The following is a 20,762-nucleotide window of genomic DNA, read 5'->3' as shown; positions in this document are numbered from 1 at the left end:
TCTACGTAGGGCACCTTTCCTAAGTCCAGTATCAGTGTTTTCAGGGAGAACAAGCACATAGAAAAGATAAGCTTCGCTGCACATTACTTTTATCGTGTGTACATTATTAGCTTTGAAACTGGAAGTGATTTGAAGGACATTAGTTCACCTTACAGGAAACTTTCTTGGGCTTCTCTTTTACTTTATTTTCAAAGTCAGATTACAAGCTAATTTAAATTTCAAGTATTCGATTACATTCCTCTTGAATGACTGCTCTTGATCTTTGCCAAGTCAGTGTTCCCATTCAGGGCGAAGCTATTTTAATCCCACTGCAGGCAGGTCTCCTAATGAAGAGGAGGGTTTAAGTTCCTCTTACAGGGAAGCGCACGTGATGAATGTTTTTCATCATAAAGTCTGAGTCAAGCCTACACAAGTGGGTTTTTTTGTACTAAATTATATAGGAGGCTTTTAAATGAATATCTCAGAGATGTTCTGCCGTGGGAATAAATGGCATAAAGGACCTGACAGGTTAGTGTAAAAGCACCACAGGAGTCGGCAGGGCAGCGGCAGAAACTGCCCACCTGACGTCTTGATGGTATTTTGCACCTTTTTTTTTTTTTTTTTTTTTTGCGGTACGCGGGCCTCTCACTGCTGTGGCCTCTCCCGTTGCGGGACACAGGCTCCGGACGCGCAGGCTCAGCGGCCACGGCTCACGGGCCCAGCCGCTCCGCGGCACGTGGGATCCTCCCGGACCGGGGCACGAACCCGCGTCCCCTGCATCGGCAGGCGGACTCTCAACCACGGCGCCACCAGGGAAGCCCTTGCACCTTTTATAGAGTAAAGAAGCTTCTGAAGTTCTAATCATCTTCCTCCAAAGGTGTAAAGCATGATCTTCCCATTTGTTTTGAGTGTTGTTCAAGAACAAAAATAATTTGAATATGTGATGTAAGTCAGTACCAGGCTTTAGAAAGATGGTACCTCACCAGGTTATCCTGAGAGTGGGGATGGGGTTAGTGGGTGGTTCTTAGTTAATTTTATTTTGTCTACAGTGAGCACAGCTCATCCAAATAGGAGACTGGATCCTGGTTTCCATGGGTAAAGTAAATAGACAATCTGATTTTGCTCCGCCAACGGTAGTGACGGGTGGCCCCACTGCTGGGAATCAATACTCCAACCCCTGGAGATGCTCTCGGTGAGAGCCAGGGTCCCGCAGAGATGAAGCAAGGACCTCCTGCCCCAGGCCCCAGCCTGGGGCAGGCCAGGGGAGGAAGGAGAGTGAAAAAAGTCTCTTTTGATTTGTAATTACAACTTTCCTTAAAATGTCCTCATTTTCAGCAATGGAACTTATACACAATTTTTTCTATTATTATTTTTTTTCTTTTATGAAAAGTAACAATTTGTCTTCCCCAAAGATGCTGATGCTGGGTACTTTATGGGAGGATGAAACAAAAAAAACCCTCTGCTGGCAACCAAGAGAAAGCAATCTTAAAGCACTGATATTTTAAACGCTGGTGAGTCTTAGTTGTGTGAAATCGACTGGGATTGCAATTAACCTATGGTCCTTTTCGATTTACTAGTTTGGAGGCTGTTCTGTAGTCTGTGCTCACTCATGCCTCCATACATGTTTCTTTTCAGCATGACTCTCTGACCTAACTTGCAGTGAAATGGACTGTATGACACCAAATTTTTCATATCTGAACAAACTGAAGTCATCCAACTGCAAAACACAGTTCACCTGCAAAATTCCTGTCAGGGTCATGCATTAGAGACGTTCTGCGTTTTGGGGAAATGTGTGCCACAGTGAGGAACCCAGACGGTGGTTGCCCTGAGTTCCCACGGAGAAGAAAGGACTGTCCTCCCAGAAAAGGATGGGCAGCTGTTCCATGAAGACACTGAAATTCCAACATCGTGGTTTAATAAGGATAAACAAGTTAGATCAATGAGGCAGAAGGGAGAGAGAGCTCAGAAACAGATCCACAGACTTCCAACTGACTTTTCACAAAGGAACCCGGACAGTTCAATGAAGAATGAAAAGCCCTTTCAACAAATGATGATGAACAATTGGATACCCATTTGGAAAAGATACTAAACTTTGATCCCTACCTCACACCTAAAATATCAACCTGAGATAGATCAGAGACCTAAAAGTTAAAAACTAAAACTATAATGCTTCTAGAAAAAAAAAACAGAGGAGAATATTTTTGCAACCTTGGAGTAGGTAAAAATTTCCTAGAGTCACAAAAACACTAACTGTAAAAGAAAAAACTGACAAAATGGTCTTTAAAAAAATTTTCAACTTCTGCGCATCAAGACACTGTGAAGAAAATGAAAAGACAAACCACTACAATGAGAGAAAATATATCCTATACATAGATATGAAAAAGAAGTTTTAGCCAGAAAAAATAGAGTGACTGATCAATAACAAAAGGACATACAATCCAACTTTAAAAAAGGGCAAAAAGTTGAAAGAACACTTTGCAGAGGAAGATACACAAAAGACCTGTGAGTATATGTAAAGACAGTCAACGTCATTCATCGTGAGGGAAATACAAATTAAACCCCCAATAATACACTACTCCATACCCACTTAAATCACTAAAGATAAAGAGACAATAGCAAACGGAATACGGAACAAATGGACTCTCACACACTGCTAACAAGGAAGTCTGAGTTAATCAAACATTGACCCCGTTATCTGGCAATTCCACTAAGGGGTATTATCCAAGGGAGAGGAAAACGTATATCCATAAAAAAACTCATTCAACAATGTTCATGGCAACTTTTATTCAAAATGCCCAACTGGAAACGATCCAAATGCCCAATAAGAGAAGAATAAACAAATTGCAGTACACGCACGTAATGAAATAAATATTACTCAGCTACTGATACAACAACGAGACACGATGAATCTCGAAAGACATGGTAAGGGATGAAATGAACCAGTACAAAGGGTATTCACTGGATGATTCCATCCATATAAATTTAAAAACACATAAGACTAATTTATGGTGATAGAATAATAATGTTTCCCTGGGGGGAAAAGGGGGACTTGACTAGAAAGTGGCAAGAGAGAATTTGCTGGGGGTGAGAGAAGTGCTGCATATCTTTATTAGAGTGGTTACATAAGTGCATGTGTTCGTGAGAACTTACCAAACTGTACATCGAAGATCTGTAAATTTTACCTCAAAAAAAAAAAAAAAACACCACCCCATATTGTCTTAAAAAACAGTAATACCAATATAGTCTTGCTACAAAGTTTTGAAGAAGGTTTTATTACTGATTTGACATCCTAATGAAATTATTTATATCTCAAATTCTTCTGAACCTTTCAATCTCGTATTTATATGTAGTATGCTGTGTATACATAGAGAAAAAAAGGATAACTCAATTCTATGTGATTTTAAACAACAGTTAAAGTTTACTCATTTGAATGTCATATTGTGCCTTTATATTATTACTTTATCAGAAGCTTAGAATATTCTTTTTGAGTCATAGGCCCTCAGTTCATTTTAAACCATGAACCGCTGTTAACATCCACTTAAAACACCTTGCTTTTAAGTTATTTTTACCTCTTCAGCTTTGACCAATTTTTGGTAAGGGAGGTCAGCTTTGACCAAGTTTTCTTTTATTTGTTTCATGTTTGTCAGAAAGCAGTTTTCCAGAAGATATTAGTACATATTTTATATGAATATAATTACACAGTGGCCTTTCTTTCCCCAGACTGACTTGTATATCACTCATAAAAGAAACTCACAACTAAGCATCTTCAGGCCAAAGGAGGCTTTAATAACAGTCTTGAGTTTGAATATCCTGTTTTTTCACGAGCTATATGAGTTTAGGTTAAATTATTTAATTTCCTTAAGACAGTTTCTTCTTAAATAGAAATGGTTGTACCAATAGCTATTTCATAGCTTCATAAAAAGGACAGGGGTGGGAGCTGGGCCCCTGCAGCTACTGAGGAGGTGCCCTGTCTTCAGAGAGTGTAAACAATAATCATAAAGCCCCCTGCAGACAATTCTAAAGCAGATCAGGAATAAAATGCCTGTCCCCATGGAGCAAGCTGTCCCCAAAGTCACACAGCCTGGCAGCCCCTCTGAGGGCCCAGAACAGCTTACCTTCCTTGAACACTTCCTACGAGCCTCGCCCTGAACTAAAGCCCGTTAATCATTTAATCCTTGCGACGGTTCCATGAAGCAGATACCACTGTCACCACTTTTCAGTGGAGGAAACTGGCTGAGAGGTCGGGAACCTTCTGGAGGCTACTCGGGTGGGTGGTGGGGTGCGGGTGGGGCTGGCAGTCAGTCCAACACCCGTCTTTGTGCCAGGAAGCCGCACTCTTATTTCTGAGCGTCCAGGCATTCACCCTGCCAGTGATGGCGAGGGAGCCGGGGTCAGAAGGGGGGGATCTCGATTAATACAGTTTTGAAGAATTTGGATCCTCAAGCGTGATGTGCAGCAGGACAAGACAGAAGAACAATTAAAGGGGCGGCGCCTCCAGTTCTGCTCCGACACTCGAATCCCCCAACGTCCGGGAGACAGAGAAGGGCAGCCTTGCCCCAAACGGTGCACTCAGCTACCTAAATGTGCCTCGTGTGCGCGCGCACACGTGTACATGTATGCCTGCACACGTGCATGTGTGTATATGTATGTGGGTGCCTGCATGTATGTATGTGTATGTGTGTATATGTGTATGGATTTATGTGTCTGTGTGTATGGATATATGTGTGCATATGTATGTGTATGTGTGTATGCGAGTGTATGTATTGTGTATGTCTGTATGTATATGTGTGTATTATGTATGTGTATTATGTATGTGTGTATATGCACACGTGCAGTGTATATATGTATATGCGCGTATGTGTATACATGTGTGTATGCGTGCACGTGTGCAAGCGCACATGCATGTGTATATGTATGTGTGCACATGCATATGTGTGTAAGTATGCGTGCATGTGTGTATATATACGTGTGTATACACGTGTATATATGTATGTGTGCGTATGTGTACGTGTGTGTGTACATGTGTGTGCGTGGGCACCCCCAGCCCCTCTCACGTGCTCTACCAGCAGGCCGAGCCTTTCCTCAGCCTCACTGGTGGGCCCATGGCAGGGGACCTGCGAGCTGGCTGGTGCTCTCACTGAAGAGAGCCATGACCAATCGAGGGGCCAACAGAGGAGAGCAGAGCCCTCCGGGCAGCCCACAACCGTCAGAGTGTGTTTTCAAGGTGGTGAACTCGGCCCTCAGCCATGGTGTGTACGTGGCTATAAATCAAGAGGTAATTAGATTTTGCAGCATTTAACCCAACCCTTCTGTTGCCCTCATTTAGTGGACCGGGGTGGACAAGAAAGGCTGAGCCTGCCCACTGAAAACTCAGGCCTCTTCACTCTGGTTTGTGGTCTGCCTGGGCCCCCAAAGCACCAGACAGCCCTGGAAAGCACATTCTCTCAGGGTCCAGGCTCAGTGACAACACCCTGCAAATGCAGCAGGGATGGGGAAGAAAAGAGCGCTGGGAGAAAGGGGTCTGTCCTCATCGTACTGGAACCCACATCAACAGCCACAAGCTGGAAAATGCAACAGCGGTTCAAATAAACTACGCATCAGTGTGAAAATTTAATTAACCTATCAGAGAAGCACCGAAACCTTCACAGACATGCTACACACAGGAATCTATGCAAAAGAAGCTCTCATTTGATTTTAGTCAAAGCAAACTCAGCCTTCAGCGTAAGCTATAAACACATCATCTTGGGCAATTTATAAGGGAGCCCTCGAGAGACGTGTGAACTCTGCCTTCCCAAAGATCTCAGTTTTAGGTGTGATCAAGCCCGATGAAAATGTAATCTGATACTTAGGTTCACACGGAAATGTCAGTGTTCTCTTTTAGTGTGACCTGATGTTTTTATTTTACATTTCCACACATTATGCTTCTTATGTTAAATAAGTTTTGGTAACCTATAGAAATTGAAATGGTACTAAAAATCATGACAACACTTAAATTTCATTTATTTTAAACCACTGGCTATTTTTCAGATGGCCTTGTCCTGAGAACTTAAAAAAGCTAGAGATATCCATTATTCCAAAATTTTTTTTTTTTTTTTTTTTTGCGGTATGCGGGCCTCTCACTGTTGTGGCCTCTCCCGTTGCGGAGCACAGGCTCCGGACGCGCAGGCCTAGCGGCCACGGCTCACGGGCTTAGTTGCTCCGCGGCACGTGGGATCTTCCCGGACCGGGGCACGAACCCGTGTCTCCTACATCGGCAGGCGGATTCTCAACCACTGCGCCACCAGGGAAGCCCCAAAATTATTTTATGACTGAAAGTTTTCAGCTTAAAAAAGTTATATATTTTAGACCAGAGCTTGGCAATTTTTTTTTTGTAAGGGCCAGAGCGTGAATATTTGAGGCTCTGCAGGTCACACAGTCCTCAGCTCACCCGCTACAGCTTGAAACCAGCCGCAGTTAACACTTCAATGCAGGAGCATGACTGTGTCCTAATAAAACTTTATCTATAAAACACCGACAGCTGGACGGATTTGGCCCACGGGCCATCTTTGCCAGCCTCTGATCAAGGCTAGACTAAAATAGTGTGGAATCTGGTCTCCAACGTGTACTGGAAACTGATACTTCAGAGCAAAAAAGAACTATAGAAAGCAACCCCTTGTATCCAGCTGTATGAATGTCAGATGCGGCAAATGCTTCTTGCGTTTCTGGCTGTTACTAATTTACAAGATTTGGAAGTCCACACAGCACGTTAATGCTGATCACAGCTGGAAACAGCGTGTCCTGGGGATGATTCGAGATGGCAAAGAAAGGGTTCTACTCACAGGGGAAGGCTTCATCTGACTGGGGCTGGATCTCAACAGGCCCAAGGCACCTGAAAAAGAAAAAGTCACTTCTGTCACTTAAGAGCACAACTGAGTCCTTCAGCTCCCAAAGGGCACTGGAAATGCCAGGCTTTGAAAGACACACAAAACACGGAGGAGTCGAGAAGAGCATGACGTGTCCTCAGATGACACAAAAGAACTTGTGTCCACGGGTCTAAGGACAATTAACTAAAATGTAATCTTCAGGTCAGGGATGGTGACTATTTAAATGCCAAAAAAGGAACATAACCCCCAGTGGGGAAAAAAAGAGACCCAAAAGCTTAAGTAGAGAACGGGGAGAAGGAGGAGCCCGTTCAGATGAAGTGGGCTAGCGCAAGACCCTCAGCAGTGCACCTGCCGCCAGGCGTCAGCAAAGGCTCCCGGCAGGTAGAGGCACGGCCCTGCTGGACTCCTAACATGGCATAAACCACGGTGCACATGCTAAAAGGCTCCCTCTCCCGGGTGACAGGGGCTTCCCTGGGTTGGCACCCTCACTGTGGAAGGCAAACCACTCCAAACCCAGACTCTCAAAGTCTGCCGTCTGAGTCCTCTCTGGCACAAGAGAGGGTATGAATAATGATCTCAGATTGTGTATCACCATCCGTGGGAGCCTTTCTAAAAAAAGTACTACTTTGAGAAGGTAGCAATTCAGTCCAAGATTCAACGGCCCATCTGATAACATGGTGTAGAAAATAGAGGAAAAACAAACAAACAAATGAAGAAGGACTGAGAAGGTGCTGTGAAAGAATTGTTAATTTTTAAGATATATGAATAGACATGTAACTGGTCTGAAAAAGAAAGCTACCAACTAAAGCTATTATTTATATACAAACAGATGTATCCACACGTAGAGGTCTTTTGCTTTTGAGGGACACTCCCACCGTCAACTCTGACAGGCCTCCAGCTACAAATATCTCGGTAAATGCACGTTACAAAATGGTCCACAGACTCCTCTCAACTGCTCTGATCTTCACAGACTCCATCTCTTCCTATGTACTAAATCCCCAGAGTATACCCTCCTCTTCTTTATCTATTTGTTCAGGTGTGTCTAAAGAAATACAGCAACTAAACCCAGCTAGCAGTGGGTCTTCTGCAAATCCCGTTTTGGAAAACCACAGCGATCGCTACTGATTCTTCAGTCATGCAGTTGAGGCCCAGGGCAAGTTACAGAAACGATCTGCTTGCTCTTGTCAGCTGGGGTTGAAGGAGACTTGAGACATACACATCCGTTTGCCTTCAGGAGGAAGGGATCTGGGTGTACACTGCTCCTGGCTGAAGCTAGAATCTTCCTATCAGGACGTGGCAGGAGGACTTTCATACCCAGCTTCACTGCCCCACCTGCCAGGGTCTCGTATCTAATACTGTACATTGAAACCAAACAGAAAAAATTTTAAACTGAGCTGAAGTTCCAGAGAGGGAGAGAAAAATATTGTAAGTCAGGCCAAATATTGAACAAAAGCTTAGAATAAGACCTAAGTCACTGAGAGACACGATAACTGAAAACATCTTCCTGGAGCGCCAAGGCCCAGGTCTGAACCCCTTTTCCTGCCTCTCTGCAATCACTGTCCTCAGCACCACGTGGCTCTACATCCCATAGATGTGTTTCCGGCTCCCACAGGTCCATCTCCAGTCCATCTTCTCCCCCGACCTGCAGACTGGTATGTCCAACGGCACCTCAAGGTCTCCATGTGTCTCTCTGCTCCTAGTGAGGCCCTCCCTGGCCTCCCATCTGCATTAGTTTCTGTTGCTGTGTAACGAGCAGCCCACTCGCTTACTATCGTAGTCTCTGTCAAGGCCCGGGCGTGGCTTGGCTGGCTCCAACCGAGGCTCAAGTCTCACGAGGCTGCCATCACGGTGTGGTCCGGACAGCCTTCCTCTAAGAAGCTCAGGGGCCTCCTTCAAGTTCTCATGGTTGTTAGCAGAATTCAGCCCCTTAAGGCTGGAGCACTGAGGCCCCAGTGTTCCTGCTGGCTGTGAGTGGGTGCCACCCTCCTCTCCTAGGGGCAGCTCGCAGCTCCCTTCTCCAAGACCAGCAGGAGAATCTCCATTCCAGTCTGCTGAGACGGAGTCTTACGCGAGGTCACCCGGACATCACAGCGGTGCTATCCATCACCCTCACCAGACGCTATTAGCCCTACCCACCCAACACAGGGGGCACCTCAGAACTCTTCCAGCCACGCCTCTAAAATGCTGCCCCCCCACTCCCACAACACGCATATATACCGCCCCCCCCCCGGCTTTATTTTCCTCTATAGTGCTTTTTACCATTTGAAATAACAAATACCTTATACACTTCCACATTTCACTGAAATATAAGCATCACCAGGACAGAACGTTTTGCCTGTTTTTGTTTACTGCTATATCCCCAGCCTGTAAAAGAATCCTGCCTGGCTTGGAGCACTTATCCACAAATATTTATTGAATGAATGAATGCATGATTCACTACCTAGGTTTGCCTAAAAAACATCAGCATCTCAACATCTCTGATTCCACTGTTGAGCACAGACTTCTGCAACCTCTTTCCACGATAGTTAGTTGCCTTACATCAGAACTTTGTTTAGTCACAAAAGATCAGGCTAAATGTTATCCTTTCCATGGTCGCAAAGCTATATAGTTTATTTATAGTTTTATCAGCCAACTATGTAGTGAGAATGCCACCCTGAATATTTGCAAAACCACCATGTTTACGCATACGCGAAAACAGATACGTTTAATGTCCGGTTCCCAGGCTCTGAGATGACTTCTGTTTGTTTTTTAATCTTAAAAATAATCTTCAGTCAAAGAGTGGAGAAAGTAGGAAGTAAAAGCCAAGCTCCCTTTGAACAATGACTCCAAGAAAACCACGAGTACGTGACTAAGTCGGTGACTGAAACGAGAGAGAGAAGTATGGTTCTCAGAGGCAGTGAACGTAACTGTGGAATACACGCACTGGGTATCTGTTTTACCCCATGCGCCTGTGGTTAGCAACGTTTTTTTAGGCGATAAAAACATGTATGCACATAAAACAATACTCATAAACCCAACTGCAAGCTCCATAACAAATTGATGACTTACCCGACGTCCAGACTAAAAGCCACGCACACGTGGCCTCCACTAAAGGTAACCGAATACCACTCAGGTGACCACAGGTTGTAAAAGGCAGGCTGATTGTCTCTTCCATCTTGTTTAACTTTCCCCACTCTTGTTTATTTTACTAGAGCTACTACTACTAATGCAATTCAAGGAACACAATAAATTTCTAACTCTCCCTCGCCAAAGATAAATGAGCATTCATTTCTGCATTCCTGGCTGGTTTCTGCTTCTGGCTTCTCTCCTCTAACCATATGTACAGTTTCCAGGTTAATCTGCCAAAAACAGTGATTCTGGGAAGTCCCTCCTCTGGTTATGAACTCAGGGTGGCTCCCTGTGGCCTCGCTCCTCAAGTTCACAGCCCTCTCTGCGGTCTCGTATGTCAAGTTCCTAACCTGGGTTAGGCCTGTAGCCTGGGTCAGTCTGGTTTCTCTGTTAACAGCGAGACTCTGCCCACTTGACTCCATCCTCATCTGGCCACCACCGGCCTTGGAGTGACTGGCTAAAAGAACAGAGATCAATGAATGAAAATCACAAACATCAAACCCTAAGCCCCACTGACTGTAGAGACATTCTTTATACGGAGGACAGACTGCTTCTCTTTCCCTTAGAAACACAGTAAGGTTAAGAGAGAAGAACGTCCATAAAACATGGCCTTCAGCATCTTCAAAGTGAAGCACGATAAAGGTAAATTGAAAGTATTACAGAGGTAAATTTGGCATTTCCCAAGCATCTTTTTTTTAAAAATGTAGTTTCATTTTTTAGAAATAAATTTATTTCTTTATTTTTGGCTGTGTTGGGTCTTCACTGCTGTGCGCGGGCTTTCTCTAGTTGCGGCGAGCGGGCTCTTCGTTGCGGTGCGCGGGCTTTTCGTTGCGGTGGCTTCTCTTGTTGCGGAGCACAGGCTCTAGGTGCGCGGGCTCAGCAGTTGTGGCGCGTGGGCTTAGTTGCTCCACGGCATGTGGGATCTTCCCAGACCAGGGCTCGAACCCATGTCCCCTGCGTTGGCAGGCAGATTCTTAACCACTGTGCCACTAGGGAAGCCCTCCCAAGCATCTTAACTGAGCTTTCTGTGTAGGCAGAATTCCAACAGGGGCCCCAGGAATTCCCAACCCCCTGGGGCCCAGGCCTGCACGGTCCCAGGACAGTAAACACAGTGGATCTCACTCCTGTGATTAGGAATGTTACGTGACACATTAACCTCAGCTCGGGGGTCTTTCCGGATGGATCCTTCACTCTCATGCATCCTTTAAGAGCAGTTTTCTCTGGCAGGTCACAGAAGAGAAAATGAAGCGACTAAAAGCTGAGGGGGTCCAAGGCGATGCTGCTGTGATGTTATGACAGGGCCCGGGGCAAGGAACGGCGAGTGGTTTCTAGAAACTTCTAGGAACTGATGGCAGCCTCGGCCTCAGTCTTGCCTACAACCTGAATGAGCTTAGAAACTGATTCCTCCCCAGGGCCTCGATCTAGACCACGGCCTGGCCAACATCTTGACTGTGAGGCCCTGAGCAGATCCAAGTCCAACCAGGAAGGACTTGTGACCACAGGGCTCACAGGAGCTGAGAAACAGCTGTTGTTTATGGAAATGTCATGCAGAAAACCAGCGTGCTTTCCTCTAAGCGCAGCCTCTGCTCACATGAAACGACATCCTAAAAGCACCTCCAGGACTGTCAGCTGTCCTCATGGGTAGGGATGTATAGCCAAAAAGACAAAGAGAAAGAAAAGCATAAGAGACCTTCAAGGAGATCTCTATCCTTCTTACAAAACCATGAAATCTGGGAGCAAGAAGAGAATACAAACCTGTGACAACAGACAGTGCCTCCTGTAAAGATCATCACGTGTGAGCAAAACTTCTCAGAAATGTTAAAAAACAGGAATCGTCCCTTCTGTGATATTTTACTAACGTTAACATCAATAATGGCCGCATGAACATTACAATTTATTCAGGTTCCTATGACATATAGTGGGAAAGGTGTTCATCTTTTATTCATCAAAAGAATAATTGATTACCTACTATATACAGTATCCTTTGTAAGTGCTTATTGACTAATTCCAGGGAAGGCTAAGAAAAACATGCCACCTACATATTATTACAAGAAAAAGTAAATATTAGAGGATGTTTGCCCACTGTTTTTCTCAACAGTAACCATGGATCACTAAAATACAAATGTTCTGTATTTCATTTTGCTTTTATAAGCAATCTTAAGTATTTTAATTTATAGATATTTGTTTCATTTCTACTCCATGCTAGGCTCTCTGCTAGACACTAAGAAACATAGATAGTATGTCAGCCCCTGATCTCTAGTTACCCAGAGTCTATTAAGAGAGAGAAACAAGGCTATTAAGAATTGAAACGAGCAATTTCCATCCGTACAATATTAGTGGTATGGGGATTACGTAAGATGCAGTGTAGCCTGCGAATTATATAATGTTCAGTGCAATGGTGCTGAGTAGTCGATTAAGAAAGTGTGTATCTCCACCCATCCATCCATCCATCCATCCGTCTGTCCGTCCGTCCGTCCAGCCAGCCAGCCCTCCATCGAAGACTCGTACAAGTTAAACAGAAACACCTACCTGAATTAAGGGCTGTTCTGACACTTGCTGTGTGCCTAAGGACAAACCAACTACATTTTTTTAATGAGGGAAATCAAGCTTTTCATGAAACGCGTCTATGCACTGTCGTCTACTCAAATATGAAAGGCAGCTGCCAGTTCTTAATCTGTCGCAATCACGTTTACACATTTCTAATACAACAGTCTTAGTACAACAAAACTTTACCCACCCCTGGAAAGGGAACACCATTGTGTTTGCTAACCTCTAAAGTTCTGATAGAAAGTGGCATTAAAACCACACTGATGGGCTTCCCTGGTGGCGCAGTGGCTGAGAGTCCGCCTGCCGATGCAGGGGACGCGGGTTCGTGCCCCGGTCCGGGAGGATCCCACGTGCCGCGGAGCGGCTGGGCCCGTGAGCCATGGCCGCTGCGCCTGCGCGTCCGGAGCCTGTGCTCCGCAACGGGAGAGGCCGCAACAGGGAGAGGCCCGCGTACCGCAAAAAAAAAAAAAAAAAAAAAAGTTACCTGTGTGGGCTTCCCTGGTGGCGCAGCGGTTGAGAGTCCGCCTGCCGATGCGGGGGAAGCGGGTTCGTGCCCCGGTCCGGGAGGATCCCACGTGCCGCGGAGCGGCTGGGCCCGTGAGCTGTGGCCGCTGCGCCTGCGCGTCCGGAGCCTGTGCTCCGCAACGGGAGGGGCCACAACAGTGAGAGGCCCGCGTACCGCAAAAAAAACCAAAAAAAAACAAAAAAAACCCCACACTGACTCCCCAGAAAAAGAGTATATGAGAGTTTGGGACCTAAATCAAGCCAAACATTTCACCCCTGACCCAGCAATGTAAAATGACGATCATTGTATTCTTGGAGGGGTAGTCATTAAAGTAGAAAATACTGAGCGTTACAGTGTATGAACACACACACGCACACACGTGCGCACACACAGTGTCTATTATCCCAGTCCTGCTGGGAGGAAATGAAAATCTTAATCCCCATCACTCTACCAAGGCTTTTCTTAAACGAGAAATTTCCCCGTGATAATGCTTGTCTTATTTGGCGTTTATTTTTAAAAGGATGAGCCGTGACTTTTCACACAAGCTGCTTTCAAATTCCACCCCTTAAAATTATTCCTAAGAGAACTTTCTTAGACTCAGTCGTCAGATGTTTAACATCTGCTGTGCGCGTGACCAAGTCAGGGATGCAAACCACGGTGCGCTTAGACATCACAGGCACGGGAGGAACGCGCTGACGGGACGCGGTGCAATGGACAGGCAGTGCGTGACCCCGAGCCGTCACGGAGTCCATACGTCGGCCGTAGAGATCTGGTTAATAAACACGCAAGACATGAAAAAGCAGTGCTCCATGAAGCCACAAGAGGAGCGGGAGGGGGTTACTTCCAACAGATGACCCCTGCTCTGTCCCCAAAGGCAGGCAAGCCACCCGCTACGAGGTCCCGCAGCTGCTCTGTCGTGTGACATCTCACAGGGGGTGAGATGGGGCCTCTTCAGTTTACGAATGCCAAATTTTAGTTGCTTTAACTTAGTGACTCAGGACTAACCGTTTATTCCCAACTCAAAACAAAAGTCTAAAGGCGGCTCAAAGAAGGCGCTCAGAGCCAGGCTTGGGGAGACGCCGGCAGGGCACAGGGGAGCCCGGAGCCACGGTCACACACGACGCGCCCCCAGCCCCGCCACAGACACTGCACCTTGGCGTCCAGTCTGCCCGAGGGGGATCGGGAAAGGGACGGTGACCGTCTGTGTGCAGGGCGCCTCGGGCCCAGCACTGCACGAAGCGCTTGTGGGGCCAGTCGCACGTAATTCTCACCAGAACTTTTCGAAGCAGGTGCCGGGAGAACAATCTAGAAATAGCAACAGAATGGGGCCAGCAGGGTAGGGTCATTGTGAGGATTAGGCGACAGCAATATTTTATGATCATGAGCATTTGCCAGGCACGCAGCACTTCACCAACGACATGTATCACCAGTACTTGGCTGGGTGAAGAAAAGGGGCAGGGGTTTCAAGCCAAGGCAAAGAGCAGGTTTTGCGGAAAGCCTTCGGGATGGCGAGCAGATCAGCACAGCTGAGGAGAGTTCCGAGGAGGAGGGCGGGAATGGCTGGCGAGGTACCTCTGACCTCGAGTACGGCTGCAGCGGAGCGCCCGGTGTCCGCGTGCGTACCTTTTACCCCCACGGTCCAGGGCGGTTGGCACGAGGCTTCTAAAAACGAAGGTGACGTGGGACAGTATTTCATTGAGAGCCACCTACAGGCAACACGCAGGGAAGACTGAAAAGGGACCGACAGCTAAGGGACAGAGAGACTGACCGCAGGCAGAACGATATGGCAAGAGAAGACGGGGGTTCCCGCGGAACAGGAAAGGTAGACAGAAAGGGGCAAACAGGAAAGAACAGACGTACTTAATGAGCGGATGCCCCAAGGCTTTCCGAAGACGGTCTCTCGGTGATGGAAGCTCAGTGGTACTAGAAGGACAGTCAGGAGAGGATGCTGGCTTCGCAGGAAGATCAGGGAGCCGTTCGTGACGTCGTGAATTTGAGTCTGGACTGGAATACTGATGACGTGGGTCTAGCAAGTGGCATAAAGGTTGGGAAACAGCCATGCGGAAGCACAGGTGTGGCGTGACCGTCCTGGGTGTAGGGTGAACCGCTGGCCAAGCCTGAGCCCTGGGCGATGCACACACGTAGGTCCCGGGAAGTGAACGGACAGAGGGGCCGGGAGGAGACAAGAGACTCTGACCTGGGAGGACCGCGCGGCACGTGCCAAGGTCCTGAGGTGAGGGGAAGAGGAACGAACCAGACGTGCTCCCGATTTGTAAATCGGAACCAAGAGCCTAGAGACAGGACAGAAACGAGGCAGGGCAAGGGAGGGCACGGGGGAAGCAAGGAGGAGGATGGCCACGGACAGGACAGGGCGTGGAGAAGAAACACTTCTTCTCCATGATGCGAGGGCGAGGGCGTCGGGGCTCAGAGGGCGAGGAGAGTGAAATTAACACTGGCTCTTACCTCAATATCCCCTTTAAAATAAAAAATACTTAGCGCCACCGAAATACTCCCCACCAAACCTGCACTAAAGGAACACGTATGCTTCTATTTTTATCCCCAAACTATGAACAGAAAATTGTCCTGAAAAGAACTTACAGGTGCTTCTGAAAGGGACTAAGAGAAAAACCACTGCAAAGTACTGTTTGCTAAACAATCCACTGCTGACTGACTGGGTAATAATGAACTGTGCTCAAGCACTCGAGAGCCTCAGGCTGGGCTGAAGGATTATTAGGCAAGTATTTAGAATCAACACTGAATTTCAACAGCACATATGTAATCCAAGGAATGTGAATCCATTAAGCTTTTATGCTAATAACTGTCCTGGAGAAGTTGGAAGAGAGGTAAGCTAAAATTTAAATTAAGTCCTACTCTGACGTTAAAACAATTTCTTTTCAAAATTCTCAAATTGGTCGCCAAGCACACTAACCTCCTCCCTGAAGAATCTATTTTTAAAAACACTAAAATCTCAATATTCATGACGCACATTACTCTCAGGTTTTACAAGAGAGCAGTCATTTACCAAAACAAGTATAAACTGTACAGAGACAGACTTCCTGTATTACTGTTTGATTGGAAATTACCTCTTCACATACTAAGTATCTTGCTTGATTAATGTCAATTTCGAAAGCAAGGAGAGAGAAAGAAAAAGAGGACAATAATTATCTGCAGTCCCATGAGGTCTCCGCGGTATCTCGCCAACCCCTGGGCCTCAGTGCCTGGAATCACATTCCCAGGCCCCGCAGCCTCCAGGCGTAACACGAGGTGATGAGAGAAAAAACTGCAGCCTCCAGGTCCACCCACATGAGGTTCCAGTCCATGGGTACGCTCCCCCGTCCTCAAACCTCGCTACGAGCAGCCTATCCAAACACAGACCATGACGCCAAAGCTCAGGTCATTCATATCTACCTCTTCCCTACGGATCGGCCGGGACACCCGGACTAAGGCATAAGAATGGTGTCACCACTTGGAATCCTGCAGAATGTTCAGGTCGCTGCTTCCCCAAAACGTAAAGGAGCTCATTCTTCTTCTATCGCCTTCAGATCTCATAGCAGGAAAGTCTACTGAGTTCCCACTTCCACCTAGTTAGGTTCACACGGGGAACGCGATTTCAGTATATTGTCTGAAAACACTCCCTGCCATCACCGACATTTTCTCTTCATGACGTCCGTCCAACTTCCTCGTGCTTTGAAAGTGTGTTAACGTGGCGGTCGTCACCAACGTCAGCTCTAGAAATCTAAACAGGCTCCTCGGTTCAAGCCATGAGACCTAAGACCCTACGTACTATTCTCTCCGGCACGTGTAAGGCCACTTGGCGTTGTATGTTCAATTGGACCATGATCCATCCAGGGCCTGTGACCCACAGCCTTCCTCTGGCACACAGCACACACCCAGCACGGTCCAGCATAAGCAAGGAGACGGAGAGTTCAAAACTTACAACTAGTGCCTGCCTGACTTGGCGTCGATCACTCTCTTACAAACGTGAATGTGAGCAGGTGATACAAGTTGAAGACTGAGAAACGGTTAAGATGTGCGCGCGCACACGTCCTTCGAGTCCCCGGCCTAAGGGGTTCCCAAAGATGAACCAGACGGGAATTCTGTTTATCTCAGATTCCTTAAAGGGTAACTTGCACTTAGTGAGGATTCTTGGTACATACAGTATAACAGGAAGGACACAATGCGCGGAATGACAAGGCTTCAGGTTGTATCTGACAGTTAATGTCTGGGCTCCTACAACCTCTCTGTGCCTCAGTTTCCTCATCTACGAAATGGGCGCTCCAGAATTGCCACAAAACAACAAACGACTTCTGAGAATCTAGAAGACTGAATTACTAGTATCTTCTTTTAAAGTGTACATTGTGTATTAATATATAGTAGAGACTAGTTCTGATCATTTAATTGCATAAAATATAAAAGTTCAACTATAGTTAATGTGATAATGCTAATTTGGTCATCATGCCCGGGGGTACCACATTTTACTTTTCTGATGTGAATAAGTGCTCTTAGCTGAAAGAAAAATTCTCCTTAAAGGAACGCCTGCCTTTTGGCATGACAATCTTAATACAATTTCTTTCTTTATTAAAAAATTTTACTTATTTATTTTTGGCTGCGTTGGGTCTTTGTTGCTGCGCGCGGGCTTTCTCTAGTTGCGGCGAGCGGGGGCTACTCTTTGTTGCATGGGCTTCTCATTGTGGTGGCTTCTCTTGTTGCGGAGCACGGGCTCTAGGTGCGCAGGCTCAGTAGTTGTGGCACGTGGGCTCAGTAGCTGTGGCTCACGGTCTCTAGAGCACAGGCTCAGTAGTTGTGGCGCACGGGCTTAGTTGCTCCGCGGCACGTGGGATCTTCCCGGACCAGGGCTCGAACCCGTGTCCCCTGCATTGGCAGGAGGATTCTTAACCACTGCGCCACCAGGGAAGTCCCTCTTTTTGTTTTATAAGATGAAAATACTCCTTGGCTTGTGTGCTCCACCACTGCAATGGTTTGCACAGGTGGTCACTGAATAGATGAATAAATGAATAGATGAAACTGGAATTGCATTAAAAGGCAGCACATGAAGTACAGCTGGTCGTGGGAACATGCAAGACCCAAGCCTCCTGAGCACAGAGGGTACCCGGGCAAGGCAGCAAGCGGGTCAGTTCACACACTGGAGCACCCACTGGGGTCAGGCACTGCTCCAGACCCTGGGGACAGAGCTGTCAACAAACGTACAAAATGCCCTCACGGCACTTATGACCTCCCAGCTCTACTTGTCAACTTCCCAACTGAACCGCAACACAGCAGCCAGGGAGAGTGTGATCACAGTGTCAGAGATGGGGACACACGGCACCCGTGACGGCGTGACATACCCAGTGCTGCTCTGAGGGGCTAAGAGAACACAATTCCACGGGTTAACAACAAGGCCCTACCGTGGAGCACAGGGAACTGTACTCAGTATCCTGGGATAAACCATAAGGGAAAAGAATATAAAAAATAATGTATATATATATGTATAACTGAATCACTTTGTATACAGCAGAAACTAACACAAACATTGTAAATCAACTAGACTTCAATTTAAAAAAAAAATCACCACCAACATATGGAAAAAGAACACATTAAAGAAAAGAGAGAGAATGCAGTTCTAGTGGCCTGAACCACACATGTGGGAGACCCAGTGCCGGGTCTCCTCCTGGAAGAAATGTGGCCACAGACGGCCCACTGCACAGACCTGCGTTCACCCACTTACTGTCAGATGGTGATTAATGTCACTTCACTGATTTTTAAAACAACCCTTTAACAGACTATTAAACTTCGACTTGTAACGAATTAAAGCTGCTTTTAAAAAAAGTGCTTTTTATTTTAGCCAGTTAACTCATTATTTCCTAGAACTAAGGGGTATACATGCTGCACATCCTATTTAACGCTGGACGTATTGAATTCACAAAGCGGCTGCATTTGAATTCAGCCACACAGTCTTTTGTCCTTGCTTTACGAGAATGGCCAGATTTTTACCACAGCTGGCACTTCCTAACGAGCGTCCGTGAGTCCCTAAATTCCAGCGCGTGAGTGAGTTTTGTCGGCCTGCATCTAAACGACGGCCAAATCATCTCACACTGGCTTTTATTTTGTGATTCTCTTGCGTGAGGTCTATAATTTGCAAAATGACTAAGCTGACTATTTTGTAAGTGTAATATCCACAGCCTGGCCAACTCCATCTACTTTAGAAATTAGCACAGGGATTCATTTTGATTCCTCTGTCGCAGTCCTGGCAGTTTTACTTTCCTAGTAGCTGCTGCTTTCATATAGGAGTTTTAGCGTTTGGAAGTTTGCTACATAAAATTTTTTTTTTTTTTTTCATGCACACATTTTTAACTGAAAGGGAGCTTTGATGCACTAAGGCGAGTTTGTAAAGCATGAACTCTTTTCATAGGTACAGTGTATTCACTTTCTATATGTTCAGGAAAGTTTTCTACACAAAGCAGCCAGTGGCACAAGCTGTGTTATGCTACGCGTCCTTGGAGATGTCACGGCCACTGTGGTCCATGTGAGTGGTGCCCTAGGACCACACGCCATTCACTTGGATAAGTGCACATGGTGCCTCTGACCATACCAATGTCTCCGTGTGTACCCGTGCTGCTGCAGAAAGCAGTTCCCAAGTAGCACAGACAGGGCTCTATGCAAAGCCCCCCAAAGGTATGTCAGAACCGGACGAAGAGTAGCCATATTCACCAGTTCAAATACCTCCGATGAAAGGGTTCATGTATATTTGCACAATCAAACCAAACACAAAGGAATCAGGTAGCAGTATATTAATATTTTTTGGAGAGACAGAGAGCTATGTCATTTGAGAACGGAACTCTAGAGCCAGTCTGATTGGGTTCAAATCCTATTTCACTACTTATTAGCTGTGTAACCTGGACAAACTATTTCACCTCTCTATGCCTCAGTTTCTTCATCTATAAAATGGGGATAGGGCTTCCCTGGTGGCGCAGTGGTGGAGAGTCCGCCTGCCGATGCAGGGGGCGCGGGTTCGAGCCCTGGTCCGGGAGGATCCCACGTGCTGCGGAGCAACTGGGCCCGTGAGCCACAACTACTGAGCCTTGGCATGTGGAGCCTGTGCTCCGCAACAAGAGAGGCCGCGACAGTGAGAGGCCCAAGCGCCGCAATGAGATTAAATAACTTGTCATGGGTTTGAGAATTAGTCAGTGATTTATTCCAGAATGAAAATGAAAAAGCTCTTGGTTTACAAGAAAGAGTTTCCCTGAGACCACGTTTTACATTGCAACTTTTTGAAAAGGTAAAACCTACCACTTGAAGTAATACTTAGGTCTGAAGAGCAAACTCCCGTGCACTTCATGGCTTTGATGATGACACAGGCCGTCCCTCACGGGCCACCCGGGCTGACATTTACTGGCTGCCTCTCCTCGTGGGCAGGGGCACACCCAGTGGACAAACAAGTCCAGTGTACGTTATCAGCCGTCGGCGAGACTTCAAACCCTAGAAGAGAATCATTCTCAGAAAGCTCTTGCGTCTCGGGCGGGTGAGGTGCCTACGGTTTTCATTCATGTTTCTGAAATATCAGCCAATCCACGGTGCGTTCCCCTCGCACCTTGGAAAATCATCTCATTCATTTCAGTGCAAACGGTGTCCCTTCCTGGCGCCCCGAGAGACCCGGGTTTATTTCCACAATGCGGAAGCGGGACAGCTAGAAATCAGAAAAGGTCCGGCTGTGTTAACGAGCGGATGCTTTTTATCTATTTCAAATTTGAAGCAAGGGTCCA

General features: G+C 46.5%; 1 protein-coding gene across 5 annotated transcripts in view; it reads right to left on the bottom strand.

Annotated features, from left to right (window-relative positions):
- Window positions 1-20,762, bottom strand: part of FAM110B (family with sequence similarity 110 member B) — a 133,177-nt gene that overhangs the window by 71,384 nt on the left and 41,031 nt on the right. For all 5 annotated transcript variants that reach the window (XR_010837468.1, XM_067017331.1, XM_067017332.1 and 2 more), the window contains one exon: window positions 6,798-6,847. The gene's annotated coding sequence lies outside the window, so the exon portion shown is untranslated. The remainder of the gene's footprint in view (window positions 1-6,797; window positions 6,848-20,762) is intronic.

Source organism: Kogia breviceps, chromosome 17 (genome assembly GCF_026419965.1).
Source record: "Kogia breviceps isolate mKogBre1 chromosome 17, mKogBre1 haplotype 1, whole genome shotgun sequence".
Lineage (NCBI taxonomy): Eukaryota > Metazoa > Chordata > Mammalia > Artiodactyla > Physeteridae > Kogia > Kogia breviceps.
The sequence above is the reverse complement of the archived record's forward strand: the minus strand, read 5'-3'. Positions and strand labels throughout refer to the sequence as shown.